Source organism: Pipistrellus hanaki (genome assembly GCF_964339955.1).
Source record: "Pipistrellus hanaki genome assembly, chromosome: 8".
Lineage (NCBI taxonomy): Eukaryota > Metazoa > Chordata > Mammalia > Chiroptera > Vespertilionidae > Pipistrellus > Pipistrellus hanaki.
This window is the reverse complement of record NC_140510.1, coordinates 60,414,105-60,432,271: the sequence shown is the minus strand read 5'-3', so window position 1 is coordinate 60,432,271 and position 18,167 is coordinate 60,414,105. Positions and strand designations below refer to the sequence as shown.

General features: G+C 40.7%; 1 protein-coding gene across 10 annotated transcripts in view; it reads left to right on the top strand.

The window, feature by feature from the left end:
* Nucleotides 1-18,167, top strand: part of LOC311626451 (putative G-protein coupled receptor 148) — a 40,176-nt gene that overhangs the window by 11,087 nt on the left and 10,922 nt on the right. For 4 of the 10 annotated variants that reach the window (XR_014795685.1, XM_084891858.1, XM_084891854.1 and 1 more), the window contains exons 2-3: nucleotides 10,552-10,697; nucleotides 13,882-13,959. The exons of 1 other annotated variant lie outside the window; for it this stretch is intronic. The gene's annotated coding sequence lies outside the window, so the exon portion shown is untranslated. Of the gene's footprint in view, nucleotides 1-1,645; nucleotides 1,970-4,653; nucleotides 8,101-10,551; nucleotides 10,698-13,881; nucleotides 13,960-18,167 lie in introns of those variants that run through there. 5 more of the 10 variants (XM_084891857.1, XM_084891856.1, XM_084891859.1 and 2 more) reach the window with 5 other exon arrangements.

Sequence of the window (18,167 nt, the reverse complement as noted above, 5' to 3'; positions counted from 1 at the left end):
TCAACTTTTGTTGAAATATAACATCCACTTATTTATAAATGTTTTTGTGCTATAAAGTAGCAACAACGGCAGAATTGAACAGTTGTGACAGAGATCATGTGGCCATAAGGCCAAAAATATTTACTACTATTTACTCCTTTTCATACAGAGTTTGACAAATTTAAACCAACCAAACTATGTTCACCTCCCCTACATGTGAGCAGTTTTTATTTATTTTTAAGTCTTTACTGTTGAAAGTATTACATATGTTCTTCCCCCCCCCCCCATTAACCCCCTCCAGCCTGTCCCCACCCCCTGCCCCCGGCCTTCACCACCCTATTGTCCGTGTCCATCGGTTATGCATATATGCATACAAAGCATGTGACCAATTTTTGAACCGCTGCTGTGATGGAGAGCCACTTCCTATTGCTCACTTCCTAACTCACTAGCTGTTTTATGATTAACCAAAGGACTTACGTGCACACATATGAGCCTAACCAGTGGTCAAGGACAATAGGGGGATGGGGGCATGAGGGGGGGATTGGAATAGGGGATTGAGGACAAATATGTGATACCTTAATCAATAAAGAAATTAATTTTTAAATAAAAGATTCCCTTTTTTAAAGTATATTTTTTACTGATTTTCAGAAAAGAAGGGAGAGGGAAAGAAAGATAGGAACATAAATGATGAGAATCATTGATCTACTGCCTCCTGCATGCCTCACACTAGGGACCAAATCAGCAACCTGGGCTTGAACCAAGACCTCCAGGCTCATAGGTCAGTGCTCAACCACTGAACTACACTGGCCGGGCAGAAGGTTCCTTTTTATGTTAAGCTGCATTAGCTTTCTTGGTTTTCTTTTTGCTGTCACTTTCTTAGAAGACTAAAAAGACAGACAATTCCAAAGAATTCATCCTTTCTAATGATAGCATTACAAAGACTTTTACAGAAAAGAGATTTGGTGAGAAGGAAAGCAACTTTAGAAATTTCCAAACCCTATGACATAGCTACCGTGTTTCCCTGAAAATAAGACATCCCCTGAAAATAAGACCTAGCGCAACTTTGGGAGAAAAAAATTAATATAAGACACGGTCTTATTTTCAGGGAAACAGGGTATTTGCCTTTCTTCTACCCACTTGGAAAGTCCAGTTTCAAAAATTTGGGGACTGAATCATACCAGCCTTTGGAAGTGGAAGCAACCACAAACTAACATTCCCTTTTCAGCCCTTTGAAGGAGGTCTCATCATGGCTGTGATCCACATATATGGAAAGTGTGAAATAATAAAAGAGAAATAATTATGCAAGGGAAGAAAAGTGTCTGAGATTTTGTTAATTTCACATATTGTTCCCTTTACTATTGCTGTGTTGCAAATCACCCCCAAAGTTAGTAACTTAAAATAATCATTTAATTTTGCTTGTGATTTAGTGGGCGGGAACTTGGGAAGGGCTCAGCTGGACAGTTCTGGTTTGATGCTTCTCCTAGGGACAGTCAGATGTCAGCCAGGCTGGACATGCTAGCTGGCACAGTTACATGGCCGCCTACTGATATTGCCTGACAGCCGGGCTCTCAGCTGGCACCTCCACTGGCCTCTCCAGCTTGGCAGCCTCAGCTTAATTGGACTACTCACATGGCAGCTCGGAGTTCCAGAACACGGTGAAGGTGTTCTCTATTGATGGCAGAAGTCACAAGCCCACCAGGATTGGGGTTGAGAGGGGCATGTAGTCCACATTTCTTTTTTTCTTCTCTTAAGATTGTTAATTGATTTTTAGAGAAAGAGGATGGAAGAGGGAGAGGGTGAGATACCAGTAAAGGAGATCAACCTGCAATCCAGGCATGTGCCCTGATCGAGAATTAAACCAGCAAACCTACAGAGCCACACCAGCGAGGACTGTAGTCCAAAGGGCAGGAGTGACAAAGTCATGTGTAGGAGAGCCGGTGGGATGGAAGGTATTATTGTGGCCATCTTTGGAAAATGCAACCCACCACAGGTATTTTCCTGGAATGCCATTCCATGCTTCTTCAGGAGCCATGCCACATCCAGAACATGACCCATGAGGGAGAAGCTTTATTCTTTTTTTTTTTCCTTTAAAAATATTTATTTATTAAATTGACTGGGGTGACATTGGTCAACATGAACATATAGGTTTCAGGTGTGAGTTTCTATGTTACAAGATCTGTATATTGTACTGTGTGCCCACCACCCAAAGTCAAATCTTCTCCTGTCACCTTATATTAGGACTCCCTTCTCCCCGATCCCTTTCCCTCTAGCAACCACACACTGCTGTTTTTGTTCATGACTTTCAGTTTTATATCCCACATAAGAGTGAAATCCTATGGTTCTTAGCTTTTTCTGACTGACTTTTTCACTGTTGTTGCAAAATGGCACTATTTCATCCTTTCTTATGGCTGAGTAGTATTTCTGTGAGAAATACAAGCCACTAGTAATTTGCAAGGGAAGAAAAGTGTCTGAGATTTTGTTAATTGGGGCTTGTATTTCTTTTAACAAATACAGAGTTTTGTTAACAAAAGTTTGTGGTCTACTAGAACAAGGGTAAATAGGCAGGTAAGTACCCCAGGGGCATAATGTGGCTGAGAGAAAATGGAGAAGATGGGGTTCCATGGGCAGGCAGAACAAGTCATTCAGAAAAAGCTAAAATGGGATTCCTAGAAATGCATCTTCTCCATTTTCTCTTAGTCACATTTTGCCCCTGTGGTATTTACCTGCCTATTTACCCTTGCTCTAGTAGACTACAAAGTTTTTTTTAACAAAACTCTGTATTTGTTAAAAGAAATACAAACCACTAATAATTTGCTATAGCAGGACTAAGGCATCTTCCCACACTCTTTAAGTAGCTACCTAGTCCCTTGTTATGACTCCACCCCCTTTTAGTTCTCTACATAGCAGTTATTTGATATATTCCTTATATATTTGTTTGTCTAGTTATTATTTCTCTTTCTCATTTATTCTTGAAACACTGTGAAAACTTTCCTATGTAAATTACCTTTGGATCCCCAGTGCCTAAAATGTAGCCTGGCACATATTGGCATCAGTCAATCTTTGGTGAATGACAATGATGGGCAGAAATAAGTATTCTAGCAGTAGTTTTAGAGTGTCATACAATGCCCTAGCCTGTTTAACTCAGTGGATAGAGCATCAGCCTGCGGACTGAAGGGTCCTGGGTTCAATTCTGGTCAAGGGCACATGCCTGGGTTGTGGGCTTGATCCCCAGTAGAGGGCATGCAGGAGGGCAGCCAATCAATGATTCTCTCTCATCATTGATGTTTCTATCTCCCTCTCCCTCTTCCTTCTTCTCTGAAATCAATAAAAATATACTTCACACACACACACACACACACACACACACACACACACACACACACACACACGAGTCTCATATATGGTCCAGCAGTAGTTTTAAGGAGTGTCCTGAAAGCACAGAGGAGAGGGCATTTTCTGGTTTGATAATCTTGACACTTTATCAGGTGATTGCTTCCTGGAACTGTCATATGGAAGGAATTGATGAATGGCTCTTATGTGCTCTGTGACATGGTCTAAGATAAACAGTCTCCTGACAGAATCTAAATACACACCAGTCCTCCTGCCAACAATCATCCATTACTAGTTCCACCAGAATTCTTTCTCTCTTTTTGAAATGGTCTAAAATCCACCTCAGCTCTCCTGCTGTAAGGCACAGAACATCCTTCACAACCTTACTGTGTATTCACGGCCCCAACTTCCCTCACCCACTGCCCATTCCCCACAGCTCAAAGACAGGTTTCAGATTGCTGCCTCTCAGTAGTTGTAGGGCAGGGATATTTGTTGTTGTTGTTTTTTTGTTTTTATGTTTATGCTTTTCAGCCCACAAATACATCTCCATCAAGGGAATGCCACCTGAATTCCTCAATCTGGGCTGCTTCTGGAATGCCTACATTCTGCCCACAGAACTCCATCTTCTCCATTTTCTCTTAGCCACATTTTGCCCTGGGGTATTTACCCTTTCTCTGGTAGATCACAAAGTGTAGACACCCTCTTGTCTTTGGCTAGATTCTGCCAGGAACCCTGGAAAAAGGCCTTTGCTGCTTAAGGTGGGATTTGTAGATGGCAGCATTGGCATCACCTAAGAGCTTATTAGAACTGGAGACTCTGAGACCTCCGGCAGCAGAATCTGCAGTTGAACTCAATCCCCAGCCAATGATCATAGAAGTGTGAGAAGCACTGGTGTAAAATACACATTGGTGTTGTCTTTGACAGGTGCAAAAGTGCTATTGAGACGCCTGTACCTGTGAGTCACAGCCCAGGATCATCTGGCTTACCAAGTATAGCAGGCAGTTGGGTTTTGGCAGCTGTAGGACCATCCAACAAAGAGAAGCAGATGCTGGCAGCTGGGAGGAAAGGCATGCAACTATAATAAATGGAGAGATCAGAGGGAGTGTAGGCAGATTCCTCCTGCCATACTTCTCAGAGGAGCAGACTGGATCTTATTTGATCTCTCCTGATTTTACCCATGATTGCTCATGTTAAACTCCTCTGAGAGGAAGTGAAACACTTAAAACACCCTCTTCACTAGCAGCCAGCTTACCAGCCTTAAAACAATTGTGACCAGGTTGAAGGAACAGGGAGAGACAACGCTAGCAAAGCTAATTTCTTTCTCAAACAGTAAGTAGTCTGTTGCTAAAAATGCTTATTAAGTTGGTGATGTATGAATGTGCATAGGTACTTAATTGTGTTCCAGAAAATGGTGAATGTAAGTTTTGAGGAAGTAAATGTTCTCTGCTTTTCCTCTTTTGTGGGAATCCCCCCACATTGCAAAAATAAGTTTCAGTAATAATGCATTTGATTTAAAAAAATTGATTTATTGAGGTATAATTTACATACTGAAAAAATTACCATTTGAAGCATGTAGTTCTCTCAGTTTTAACAAATGTTTATAGTTGTACAGTCATCACCATAACCAGGACATAGAACAATTCTATCAAAACAAAAAGTTCCCTTCCACCTCTTTGTGCCTTTCTCTTCCCTACGCCTAACTCTTGGCAACCACTGGTCTGATTTCTGTCTCTCCAGTTTTGCCTTTCCAGAATATCATATAAATGAAATTACTCACTTGGCATCTTTCATGTCTGGTTTCTTTCACTTGGAATAATGCTTTTGAGATTTACCCATATTATGCATGATAGTGGGTTTTACTATAGCGTAACCATTCCTTTTTCTTGCTGAGTAGGAATCCTGGTATGAATATACCAAGATTTGTTTATCCATTCACCAAACATTGGGATGATTTCCACTTTTTGGGCTATTATGCATATTGCTGCTGTGAATATTTGTGAACAAGTTTTTGTGTGGATATGCTTTCATTCTCTTGGGCATATATCTTAGAATGAAATTGCTAGGTCATATAGTAACTCCTTTTTAAAAATTTCTCTTTAATTAAAATCTACTTATACCTATATTTTACTTTTGAGATATAAAAATAAGCAAGTGCTTCAATTTAAAGTGGGAAAAGATTGTCAGTGGAAATTCAGAAGAGGAAAAATATAATAAGCAAATAAATACATGAAAATTAAACACTAAAGCACTCTATAAGGTTTTCTTTTTAATGGAAATTAAACAGCAATAAGACATAGACAGAGACTTTATTTGTATTGAAACTTTATCTGTATTGAGGGTTCTGGGTTGAGAATTTTTTGGGCATTTCATGCTCTGTTGGTTGGAATATATTTGAAATAATTTTTTGGGAGGGCCTTTGGCAACATGAGTCAAAGACCTTTTAAGTAGTACACAATCTGACTCAGTAATTTTACATGAGACAGCTATCTTAGGGAAATAAGTATGTCCTCTAATATTTAGGAGACTCGATGAGAATTGTTTATATAATATGGAAAAACCCAGAAACAATGTAAATGCCCCACAATAGGGGGTTGGATGAGTAATTTAATGTTTGTCCTTATAACAGACTACTCTGAAACAACTTGGTGAAAGTGTATTTATCTCGAAAAGGAAGGGTGGTTGTGATGTATTTTTAAATAGGAAATTATAAACAGTATGTACATTTTTAAATAAATAACTACATGAGTCATTTAGGATGCATTTAGTTACAAGTACTAAAGCACTCAATTTATACTGACTTCAAAAAGCAAATTTTTTGGTTCATATAACTAGAAGCTCCAAAAGTAAGACAGATATTGGTGTTAATTTAATTTAGCAGCTCAGAATGTTCTTTAACTGAATTTCTTTTTATATCTCTTTTTGCCTTCTGCACCATCTGCTTTCACCTGAAAGTGATTTTTCTTGTCTTGGCAAGATGGCCACCAATAGTTCCCAGAGCCGTTTTGTTCAAACCCAGAGGAATATTTCTCCCCCAGCCTTTAGCAGTAATCCTAGGCTTCCCTCTGATTGGATCATCTTGATTATGTGTTTTTCTGGGCAACAAGGGAAATGCTTTGTATTGCCTGGGTTAGGTCTGGGTTAGGTGCTGGTCCTTAAAATAAACATTGTGCCAAGTGAAGTATGGTAGCAACCATATTTAGGTAAAAACTGCTGTTTGAATTTTAACCCTGCTATTCTGGCTGCTGCACTCACTTACTTGCTTAAACAATAGGGTAGTTACCTCAGCTTCCAGATTGAGACCTGGAGGCTAAGGCAATTTTCCTGTGCCTGTGGACCAGGACCACAGGAGATTGATTCCCACTGACCCAGTAGCTCCAGGAGTTGGAACTGCAGATAACCTTCAGAGATTAACTTTGCTTGGGTCTGCTTCTGTACTCTCTGCTATCACAAGATAGGTCCACATTCCAACGTCCAGCAGGATGTGGCTGGGAATGACCCTGCGGGCTGTTCCCTGCCTTTAGAATTTAGAATTTAGAACAAAGAAAAATTTTTGTGGTTTAGAGCTTTAAAAGGACTGCCTACACCTGAAATGGCACGGTTGTGAGTGTGGCCTCCACCTGCGTGTGGTGCTCTCTTGGCCATCCTGACCAGTTCAATAAATCCTTGCCTGCTTTTTAATCAATTAGCAACTTCCGGTGGTCTTATTTTGACTCCAGAATCCGACCCCACAACATCAAGGTCATACGATTATTGAAATTTTGTTTAGTCAAATCAGGAGCTAGTCAGAGCTGGGGACAAGGTTAATCCCTATAAAGTTGCACGAATGTTACACACTAGTGTGGGGTGGAATGGATGTTGAGAGCCCATCCTAAGATTCACCTCACCACAGAAAAAAGGCTGGAAGGATGTTCAACAAAGTGCCAACTGTAGTTATTTTCAGGTGATGGAATTATAGGGAATTTTACGTGTTCTTTCTTATGTATGTCTGCATTTTAAATTTTGACAACAAACATGTAACTTCAAAAAGAAACAAAGGCTATAAATATGAGGAAAACCTGGTGTGTAACATTTATAATTAGTAGCTTGAGGGATTTAAAGCAGACATGTTGGTCAACAGGAACTATGAATTTTCAGAATGATACCAACTGTGCTTTGCAGAAGCTTCTTACTTCCTTTCTCTTGCTTCTGTTATGAAACTGTGGTCATTTCCATAGGAGTAGTCTGAAATCTTTTAAGGTCAGTTTGGCTTCAAACCACTGGTTGCAATGGCTTGAATGTTCCCCTTATGTTAGGATGGGGAAACCTCTTCCCTTTGTCTAGAGACATTTTTTCCTTGTCACCTTTAAATGCCGTCAGGTGGGTCCCAACCCCAGAAGGGTGCAGAGAGCATACCTCTCTTTGTAGAGGGATACTGTAAAAAGTATCCCTCTACAAAGGGGAGGCACTGGCCCCCAGGTTCTTCCATTTCCTTCTTGGAGAGAAGACGCTGTGTTCTTTCAGGAAGTGACTGTCTCTGAGGTTCTGCAGCTCTCTATGCGGTGAATCACCCTGTGATACTAGCTGCAGGGACCTCTGAAGGGGCCCCAGGTTTGAAGGCTCAGGGTCCTGGGAGAATGTGAAATGAGGCATGTCCCTTGATTCACTTCTACTACCTCCTGGACATTGGGAGTTCTTCCTGGGATGCAAAAGAAACTCCTGCTGCTCTTCCACAAACTTTCTCCTGGGAAACAGAAACCCGCCGGCCCCTCCCTGCCCCCCATTGGCAGGAAAGATCTCCATTGTCAAAGAAAGGTAAGGATTTTTCATGTCAGTCTAGACATCTCATTTCTCATTTTGAGTAACATTCAGTGTTACAGTTTCGGAAACTTGATTTCATCTGATGGTGCCCTTCTGGAATTATTCTATTGTCATGGTAAGTAATAAACTGGCATTATCATGAAACTGGTTTCATGATGAGAGATACAATTACCAAAATAGATCAGAATGCTCCAGTGTGGTCAGGGCACGCTGTCTCCGTAGGAAAATATGTAGGAGAGAAAATAAAACCAGGTGGTGGACACTGGATGGTCTTAAGGTAATATCATTCACATCACACCAGAATGTAACCTTTACTCAAGTATGGACTTTTTTTTTTGGTCTTGTTCGATGTATCCACAGCATACAGAACAGTTGGATTCACTCAACACATATGTGATGAATGAATGAATGGAAGGCTGGCTCACTGGATGAATGAATTGTTATTATTTTCTATAGTCACTGTCCTCTGCAAAGTTTCCCCTAACTTTTCTAGGCATATTAGATTCCCTCCTTTGGGTTTCCATGATACTTTGAATTAAAGCACTTTAATTATAGTATTGAAACTATTTGCTTACATATTTATCTTCCCTAAATGACTGTGAGCTCCCCAAATGTAGGGATTCTGCCTTATTTTTCACTTAACTAACTGGAGACACTTCACAGTACTCTGACACATAGTAGATATTCATTGAAAAAAATAATAATACTGTGGCAACCTCCTGAATATCTCTCAGCAAATGGGATCTACTTGTTCAGTGGATCAGGATATTCCACTCAACAGGACCTGTTTTCACTTCAGTGTTGGTGATGCATTATTAACTTACTACTCATTGCTTCCAAATGAGCAAGCATCTTTTTATTTTCAACTGTCATTTCAATATCTCTCTGTTGAACCTACACATACACTGAAAGGTTTCCATGGATTACATTTGTAGGATCAAATTAGTCACCTCCTGATGTTATACAATGGAGCACCATACTTAATCTCATCAGCAAACAAACCATCTCCGTGTCTAAAGGTGGGATGCATTGTTTCTAGGAGCACCACCTTGACATACACATCTCTCCTGTGCTATGTGATTTCCTACAGCTCTGGTCACAAAAAAACTGAAGTCTACAGCCTGGTCCCCACTCAGTCTGGCTCATCTCTTTTACCACCTGTGGGCCTCTGTCTGGAGGTCGCACTTCTTTCAATAGGTGCACTTGCCTTCTGAGCAGGTGTTATTTTCTTGGGGGTCAAGATATGTATTGCACCACCCTGAAAACTCTGAAAGAGCAAATCGTTTCATATGGACCCCCATCCTGAATCAACCAGAAATAATATTTGATGTTTTTAGACTAGAAATTTAGGAAGTCAAGTGGCAAACACATGTTTAAGATCAGGACAGAATGAGAGTTTGAAACAAGGTAAATCTTCAAGTTATAAAAAATTGGTGATAAATAGGGACTAGTGATGTGAGCCTCTTTCTTTGTTAGAATTTGCTGTAGCCAAGAATTCTATAGTCTCTGCTCTTTTGTGTGGCTTGACCTAATGGACATGAGTGGTTTGAGTGGCCAAGGAGGTGGTGAAAAGGAATTCTATTGGAAGGTTCTTTGTGTGTTGGAGCAAGTCTCACTAGATCAGAATAATACTGCCATGCATTTGTTGGGCATGCACCACTGTGGTTTATATGTTTCCACCCTCACCTCCCAGGAGGCCTTGCACCCTGCACTTGTGTTGTTGTCGGATTCATCCAGATGTGTCCTACACTGAGAATCCCTGTGATGACTGCTCATTTGTTCTTTAATGGGGTAGTTTCTCCATACATCTATATCCCAATGGCACCTATAACCTCTTAGTCATTTGGGTGAATCCCAACATTGGCCAGTATCTTGACCTAGCTAACTGACCCTTTCAAACATGTGTTTGCTTAAATTAGAAAAGTCTTTGTCTGTTTTCCTTCTATAGATATTATCTGCAAGTTTCCATGAATACATTTGCCCTCATTTCTTCCCCATAGTACCAGCCTTTGTTACTTATTTATTTACTTACTAAGAGGCCTGGTGCATGAATTCGTGCATAGGTGGGGTCCCTCAGCCTGGTCGGTGATTGAGGCCTAACAGGGGACTGGCAGGCTGGAGGGGAGGGGTCACAGGAGGTTGGGCCTCCTCCATTGAGCCCAGGAAAAGGGGCCCTGGGAAGTTGGCCGGCCATGGGGAGGGGCCATAGGAGGTTGGCTGTGGGAGCACACTGACCACCAGGAGGCAACTCCTGCATTGAGCATCTGCCCCCTGGTGGTCAGTGCACATCATCATGACTGGTTGACTGTCATTCTGGTCGTAATGGTTGCTTAGGTATATATATATATACTTATTTGCAGTGTAGTTTTCTAGAGGGCGTCTTTACCCTCCTCTGTCATTCTCAAGCATCCTTACTAAACTTTTTTGTGTCCTTGCTTCTTCCAGGAAGCTTCTGCTAGCTCCATGTCTGTACTGCCTGGGACTTATCTCAACCTTGCTGCTCTGTTTTTCCATGCAAGAAAAGAAACAACACTTTCATCAGATCCTTTTCTTGAAAAAAGAACTCACCTTTCTCTAAGCAAAGATTTGTGGTTTGTATACATTTTTTCCAATTCATAATATGTAAAATTGATCTGTGTTTTGCCATCTCTCTCACAAATGATTGCTGTGTTCATTACTCTCCCACTTCCAAATCAATAAAGTAAATTTTTGAGAACATAGGCCATATGTCATTCATCTTTGTTAGGCCCAGCATTTAGCACAGTGCCTAAACATATGTGGGTGGGTGCACAATATGCTTATTAAATGAAAGAATCAGTGAGTGAATGTATAAGTGAAGCATTTTAAAGCCCTGATTAAGGAGTTTTGGATCACTCAAAAGTGGTTTAATGATAATTTAGCTAGGGTTTTCAAAGTTAATAATTTTTTCCCCCCACCAATACTTAGAAAGTAAGTCTTTTGAAAAAATACAAAATAGAGTTACAAATAATGTTTGCAAAAATTGCATTAGTGACAATAATATATATATATATTTAAAATATATATATTTTATTGATTTTTCACAGAGAGGAAGAGAGAGAGATAGAGAGCTAGAAATGTCGATGAGAGAGAAACATCGACCAGCTGCCTCTTGCACACCCCCTACTGGGGATGTGCCCGCAACCCAGGTACATGCCCTTGACCGGAATCGAACCTGGGACCCTTCAGTCCACAGACCGACGCTCTACCACTGAGCCAAACTGGTTTCGGCCAATAATATATTTTTTATTTAGGAATAAGTCCATTAAATAAAAAGATAAATATAATGGTCATATTTACTGATAATCACATAGATGAATATTGAAGCAGCTATTTTCTCTATAAATATGATTCAAAATTCTATATTCATTCTATAAAACAAATATAAATGATACTGAAATTAACCAAGAACTTTAATATTCTGGCATAGTGGACTTTGCTATGAAAAAATACAATTCTATCCAAATGGGAATAGAGAATGTGCTGTGACAGTGGGGCTTATATCTCTGCCAAAGGACCTTTATACATAGGTTCTGGCAATAGAGAGAAAACATATGTATAATTAAGTAAAAGTTCAAGTTAATAATCAATTATATGCTAAGTAAAAGTTCTCAGAGAGGCCAAAGGTTAAGGCACTCCATGAATTTTCACTTTCAATCGTAAGATTTACTTAAAATTATACAGTTTTCAGGTCTCAAAAGTTGACTTTGCAGGACATGCATAATCTGAATGATGCAAAGATACCTAATAAAGAAAGGAGTATTTAAAAAAAATATATTGTTTTCAATGCTTTCAGAGAGGAAGGGAGAGGGAGAGAAAGACAGAAACATCAATGATGAGAATCATTGATCAGCTGCCTCCTGCACACTCCCTACTAGGGATTGAACCAGCAACTGTGGCATGTGCCCTGACAGGGAATCAAATATGTGACCTCCTGGTTTGTAGGCTGATGCTCAACCATTGAGTCACTCCAGCTGGGTGACACAGGGGCATTTAACCAAGCAATGTATAGTGTATATAGATTTCAAAACTAAAGGAGTTCTTTTTCATTAGTGAAACAAATCACAGTATATGAAAAGGGTTAGTAAGAATAGCTATCATTAAATTGCACCTTAATTTGGGAAGTAGAATTAAACTAACAGAAGTTTACAATAATGTTCAATGCTGAGTCAGAGAGAGAAAAAAAAATACTTCTTGGAATCTGTGATTTCTGCTTTGCCAAGATTGTACTGATGATGAAGCATTTGGTTTATGGCTGAAGCCAGGTTCAGTCTGTGAGACAAAAGTGGGTATGTCTTGTTGTTTAGGATGGGGCAACTATCTTAACTATGCAGTGAAAGAAAACCATTGGCTCCAGAGTAGAGGATTGCCTACTAGCAAAACACAAAATTCGCCCTAACCTGTTTGGCTCAGTGGATAGAGCATTGGCCTGCAGACTCAAGGATCCCAGATTCAATTCTGGTCAGGGCTGCTGATTGATGTTTCTTTCTCATTGATGTTTCTAACTCTCTCTATCCCTCTCTCTTTCTCTCTGTAAAAAATCAATAAAATATATTTTTTAAAAACACACACAAAAAAACCCCCCACAAAACTAACCATTTGGCTGCTATTTATTATTTTATAAGCTTTAATAATGTTAAAGTCATACACAGTTAAAATAACTTTGCACTAGCTTAATAATTGCAGTCATGCAACATTAAAATAGCTAGAGAACAAAATTAACTGAACAAAATAGAAATAGAGGAATGGATACATGGATCAGACTGACAGCTGTCAGAGGAGGAGAGGGAAGACTGGATAAAAGAAGGTGAAGGGATTAGTCAAAGAACATATAGGCACAACCAATAGGCACAGACAATAGTATGGTGATGGCTAGAGGGAATGGGGTTAGGGGTTGGGTAGGGGTAGGCAAATGGGTGGGGGAAATGGGACATATGTAATAGTGTCAACAATTAAAAGAAATCCTGGAAAAAAATAGCTTTAGCACATTTCAAAAGTAAATGCTACAAGACGAGCTCTTGTTAGAGAAAAGCCAATCGACCAAAGATAAAAATACCTCTCAGATTCTGGGGAATAGGATTGATATGAATCATTTTCTCAGCAGCAGAACGATGGCTGTTTGTTCTTTGTGGTTCACAGATATCAGATTGACCTTTGGCATTCTGGAGAGATAGGGAGGAAGAGAGAATTCATTTGTTTACTACCTGCTAGGTAACTGTCAGAGGATTCAGGAATGTATAAACTCCATGACATCAAAGAGTTGGTGTGTATGGATTACTGTGTGTCTCCAGCTCTTAGATTCATGCTGGGGGCACAGAGGTAATTGGAAATTACCAAATGTCTGTCTCTGCCACTCCTTGGATAACCCCATGCCAATGCAGCGAGCTCCATCCCAGTAGAATTGAATGTTTTATTCTAATAAATGTACCACAATTTCATATAAATTCATTGTTTAAGTTTCTATAGTTCCGAAAAAATGCTATGTTACATATGACACCATTATAGTTAGTGAGTATGGACCAGTCTCATCCTGAAATCCTGGGATTGCTCCTGTGCCTGATTTCTACCTGCAGTTAGGACAGTGAAGAACGTCATGAATTTGTGCCCACTTTCTTTACACAGATCTCCCTCCTTGTTACTGCAATCAGTTGTGTTAGACACATGTATCATGATCTAACTCATAAAATGAAAAAAAAAGCTTTCTAATGAGCTACCTTCTTTCTAATACTGTGTTCTTAAATATTTATTCATATGCAGGTTTGTGAATTTGTAGCAGCACACTGCCCAGGACCATGGGAAGCCTGCTGTTTTAAAATCTCAAGGTGTTCAGTGAAGGTGCGTGTGTAGATTGCTTTTTAACATATGTTTTAGAGAACTGAGTAATTTAGAAAAGGGCAAGCTTTTATTAAAGCAAAATAGTGGGTCTTTAGATTTGGGAATCCTATGCATACTTAAAAGACTGTAGATCAGAATTTTGTTCACAAAAAATTGGAAGACAAAGCTGGAGGATTTCATATATATATATATAGCATGTTAACACTCAAAGAGTCAACTGCCTGGGAAAGCATGTAATTTTTCTATCTTCAGAAGTCACGGGATATACCTACAAAGGCTGTGTAACCTCACCCAGCTCTCTGTATCTCCTCTGAGAGACTCTTTTTTTTTTATTGATTATGGTATCACATAATTGTCCTCACCCCCCCAATCCCATCCCAAACCCCTCCCTACATATGCCCTCACCCCCCCATTGTCCATGGCCACTGGCCAGGCCCATATGCATGCACACAAGTCCTTTGGTTGATCTCTTCCCCTTTACCCCCATCCTCCCCTACTTTCCCTCTGAGGTTTGAAAGTCTGTTCGCTGCTTCTCTTTCTCTGGGTCTGTTTTTGTTTATCAGTCTATGTTGTTCATCATTTCCTCTAGATGTGTAAAATCATGTGATCTAAGAAATACCCTTGTAATAACCTAAACTGAGACAAGCCATAATGAGAGCCTCTTCAAGATGCTTAACAATCACGGCCAATACTTAGAAAGTGCTTGTTCTTGTGGTCAAATGTCTGTGCTCAGGAAGCACCTGTTCCTCCCTCCCTTCCTTCCCCCTCTGAGGAGAAAGACAGAGGAGATCCCCAGGCTTCACCTACTGAAGTGGTTTTTTAAAAAAATAACAAAGTACAGTGCCAGTTAGACCAAAGGAAAAGCCACATTTAAAGAGAAGGGGGCATGTTTATTGTGGGAGAGAAGGTCTGGTCTTTCAGAGAGGGTTTAAGAGCCGTTTTGGACATGTCCACTTGTCCTCATTGGCCTCTGCCAGAAGCCACTGAGCACTTGAAATAATTTCTGAAGTTTGTTCTCAGCTCATGGGCTCTTCCCATTGGGGGCAAGTCAGACACTGGCCCTGATGGTGGTAGTCACTGCCTGACAGACTGTGAGCATCCAGGAAGGGAAGGTCCTTCTTCCTCTCAGAGATCAGAGATCTTTCCTTCTTCAGAAATTCCCAGGTGTAGGTATTGGGCAGATTCTAATAGGACCCATGTGAAGCCATTCTCAGATATAAGGAATAAGGGGGTAGCTGGCAACTGCTTTTCCCTGCTGTATCAGGATGCTAGGGCTGCCATAATAAAAAGCCACAAATGGGTAGCTTAAACAAAAGAAAAGTGGAGTCTGGGAGTCCAAGATCAAGGTGCTGACAGGGTTGGTTTCTCTGAAGCCACTCTCTTTGGCTTGCTTGTAGGTGATCTTTCTCTTGCTATGTCTTTATATGGTCTTTTCTCTGTGCACACACATCTCTTGGGGGTATCCCTCTCTCTATCCTTATGTCCTCTTCTCACAAGACACAAGGGCACTGGTCAGATTGGATTCCCACCCTCCACCTCCACCTCCCATGGCCTCAGTTTACCTTAATCACCTCTTTGAAGACTCTATCTCCAAATCCAGTCACATTTGGAAGTTCTGGGATTAGAGCTTCAAAATATGGATTTGGTGGGGACATAAATCCAGATCATAACACCTTTTCTCTCTCTCTTTTAAAAGAATTTGATTCACATTCTTTAATGTGGTAGGTACTTTTAGGAAAAAATACAACAATAACAAAATGCCATCTCAGAAATCAGAAGAGCTAGGTTTGAAGCCAGACTTCACTATCACTCAGCATCTCCATGGGAAGTATGGAGAGCCCTTCACAACCTTTAAATATTGGCCTTCACTGACATGGGGGCACCTGGCACAGAGCTGTAGATATTGGGCCCTGGGGTTGGACTGCTTGGTCCAAATTTTAGTATCACTGTCATGAACTAATTAACTCTGGCCCAGTTACTTCCTTTCTCTATCAGTGTTTTCTGAAAAAAGTGAATAAAGATAGTGCCTACTTTACAGACTTGGTGTTCATATTAAAGAAGTCAATCTCCATTAGAGCCACCTCAGTGAACAATCAATACATGCTATCCACTAATATATTTTGTCTGCCACCATTAGGTCCAGTGTCATAATCTCTTTTCATAAGCTCCCTTCCAGGTCCCCCACTCAGGTTAGCACACATCCAATACTCTCGACGTTTTTCTGAAGTGGGGGCTTTGTGAACCCTCAGATGCAAGAGAAGCAGTAAATACTTCAAGCTCAGTGACCAGATCTCGTGAGGCCAAGGGGACAGTTACTCCTCCAGGAAAGGGATCTGCCTTACTCAGCCTGAACTGCCTGACCAGAGGGGCACAGGATGGAGAGGGAGCATGTCAACTCACCCTTGGCACTGCTTTGCTTTAGTTTTCATTCTTGAAATGTCAATGCAAGTCTCACTCCAAGGAACTTTCTCTCACTGCCTCAGTGATCCCTCTATTTCTAAACAACCCTCCCATAGCACACCTCGCTTCCTCATGCTTTTGGTAAACGAGTAATAAAAACATGATGTTTCTGGTTATTATCTAATTACATTGTTTTCTGAATCTTCACTGGACAGGACTCTTTTGTATGTTAGTAATGGTGTTTTATCACCTTTAAAAATATTTTTATTGATTTCAGAGAGAAAGGGAGAGGGAGAGAGAGAGAAACATCAATGACGAGAGAGAATCATTTGATTGCTTGCCTCCTGCATGCCCCTCACTGGGTATAGTGCCTAAAACCTGGATACATGCCCTGACCAGCAATGAAATCATGGCTATCTTGTTCATAGGTTGATGCTCAACCACTGAGCAACACTGGCTAAGCAGTGTTTTCCCACTTTAACTTTACTATTGAGGATTATATGTTGTGTGTTTCATGGCTCGATGAAGATTGGTTGAGTGAAATGATGAACATTGATTAGTGTGTTAAACCAGAGAAAGTAGTTGGAAAACCAGAGAAAGTAGTTCTTGCTTGGTCTCAATAAATAGTTGCTTTAAAGTACTTCAGATCAGGAGGGAGAGCAGTTGGTAGTTTTATCTTTATTACAGCTGCAGCTGCAGTAATTCATTGGGGAAGGAACAGCTTTTAGAATTTTATTATAAAGGAAGAACAATGACAGTCACTCATGCTCAGTATAGGGTTTCAAGTATTAGAACACAGATAGGCCAAGCCTAGCTCATTGCTATCGGAGAGGTGTTGTCAAATAAACTAGACAGGTGTGTGTGTGTGTGTGTGTGTGTGTGTGTGTGTGTGTGTGTGTATGGTGGGGAGATGAAGTGGGGGGGCAGATGAACCCCATCAGGTGCAGGGAAGTCATTTCAAGCAATAATCCAGCTGGGAAGCTGTAGCTGATGACAGATTCTGAGCAAGACTGAATAATGAGGAATAGAGCCCATCAGCAGGCCCAATCCCACAACACTGAGCCCGGAAGTGGGTGTTGTTAGGAGGCCCAAGGAGACAAGGAGGTCTCTACCATTGTAGAGTCTGCCAGCAGTGACCACCCTAAGTTGGGCCTCAGACGCTGGGTTTCAGATCCTGACAGAGAACCTGGCAGGATGAGGTAGACTCTGTCCTAGAGAGCTTAGGATTCTATTTATGGCTCCAGCATGGGAATAAGATACTATAGCTGAAATAGAGGTGGAGACAATCTTGTTGTCAAGAGTAAAAACTCAGATACTCCAGGTCTAAATTTAGAGTTGGCCTCTGAGGATGTGAGTGAGGATGACTGTAGATATAAAGAGAAAGGATGTGGAGCTTGATGATGGTGTATGTCTGTGATGTAAGAAACCGAGGACCAGAGAAGTGTGGTGATTTCAATGTCCAGTCACATTTCTTGTTGGCAGTTGATTGTGGCTTAGTTCCCAGTTCATGTGATGCCCCCAGGCCAATGGTAGAGTGCTTATTTCAGCTTGCCAGGTTTTCAGTGGGGTCCTCAGTTTCCATGGTGGTGCCCTGAGGCCAGTTACAGGGGTGTGCTCTGGGAGTGAGCAATTAGGCATTCAATGTGCACAGAATGCACTTTTCTGTTTATTATTGAAGGATTCTTATGTAAGATTTTTTATAAATTATTTTTATTGATTTCAGAGAGAAAGGGAGGGCGAGAGAGAGAGAGACAGAAACATCAGTGATGAGAGAAAATCCTTGACTGGCTGCCTCTTGCACCCACACT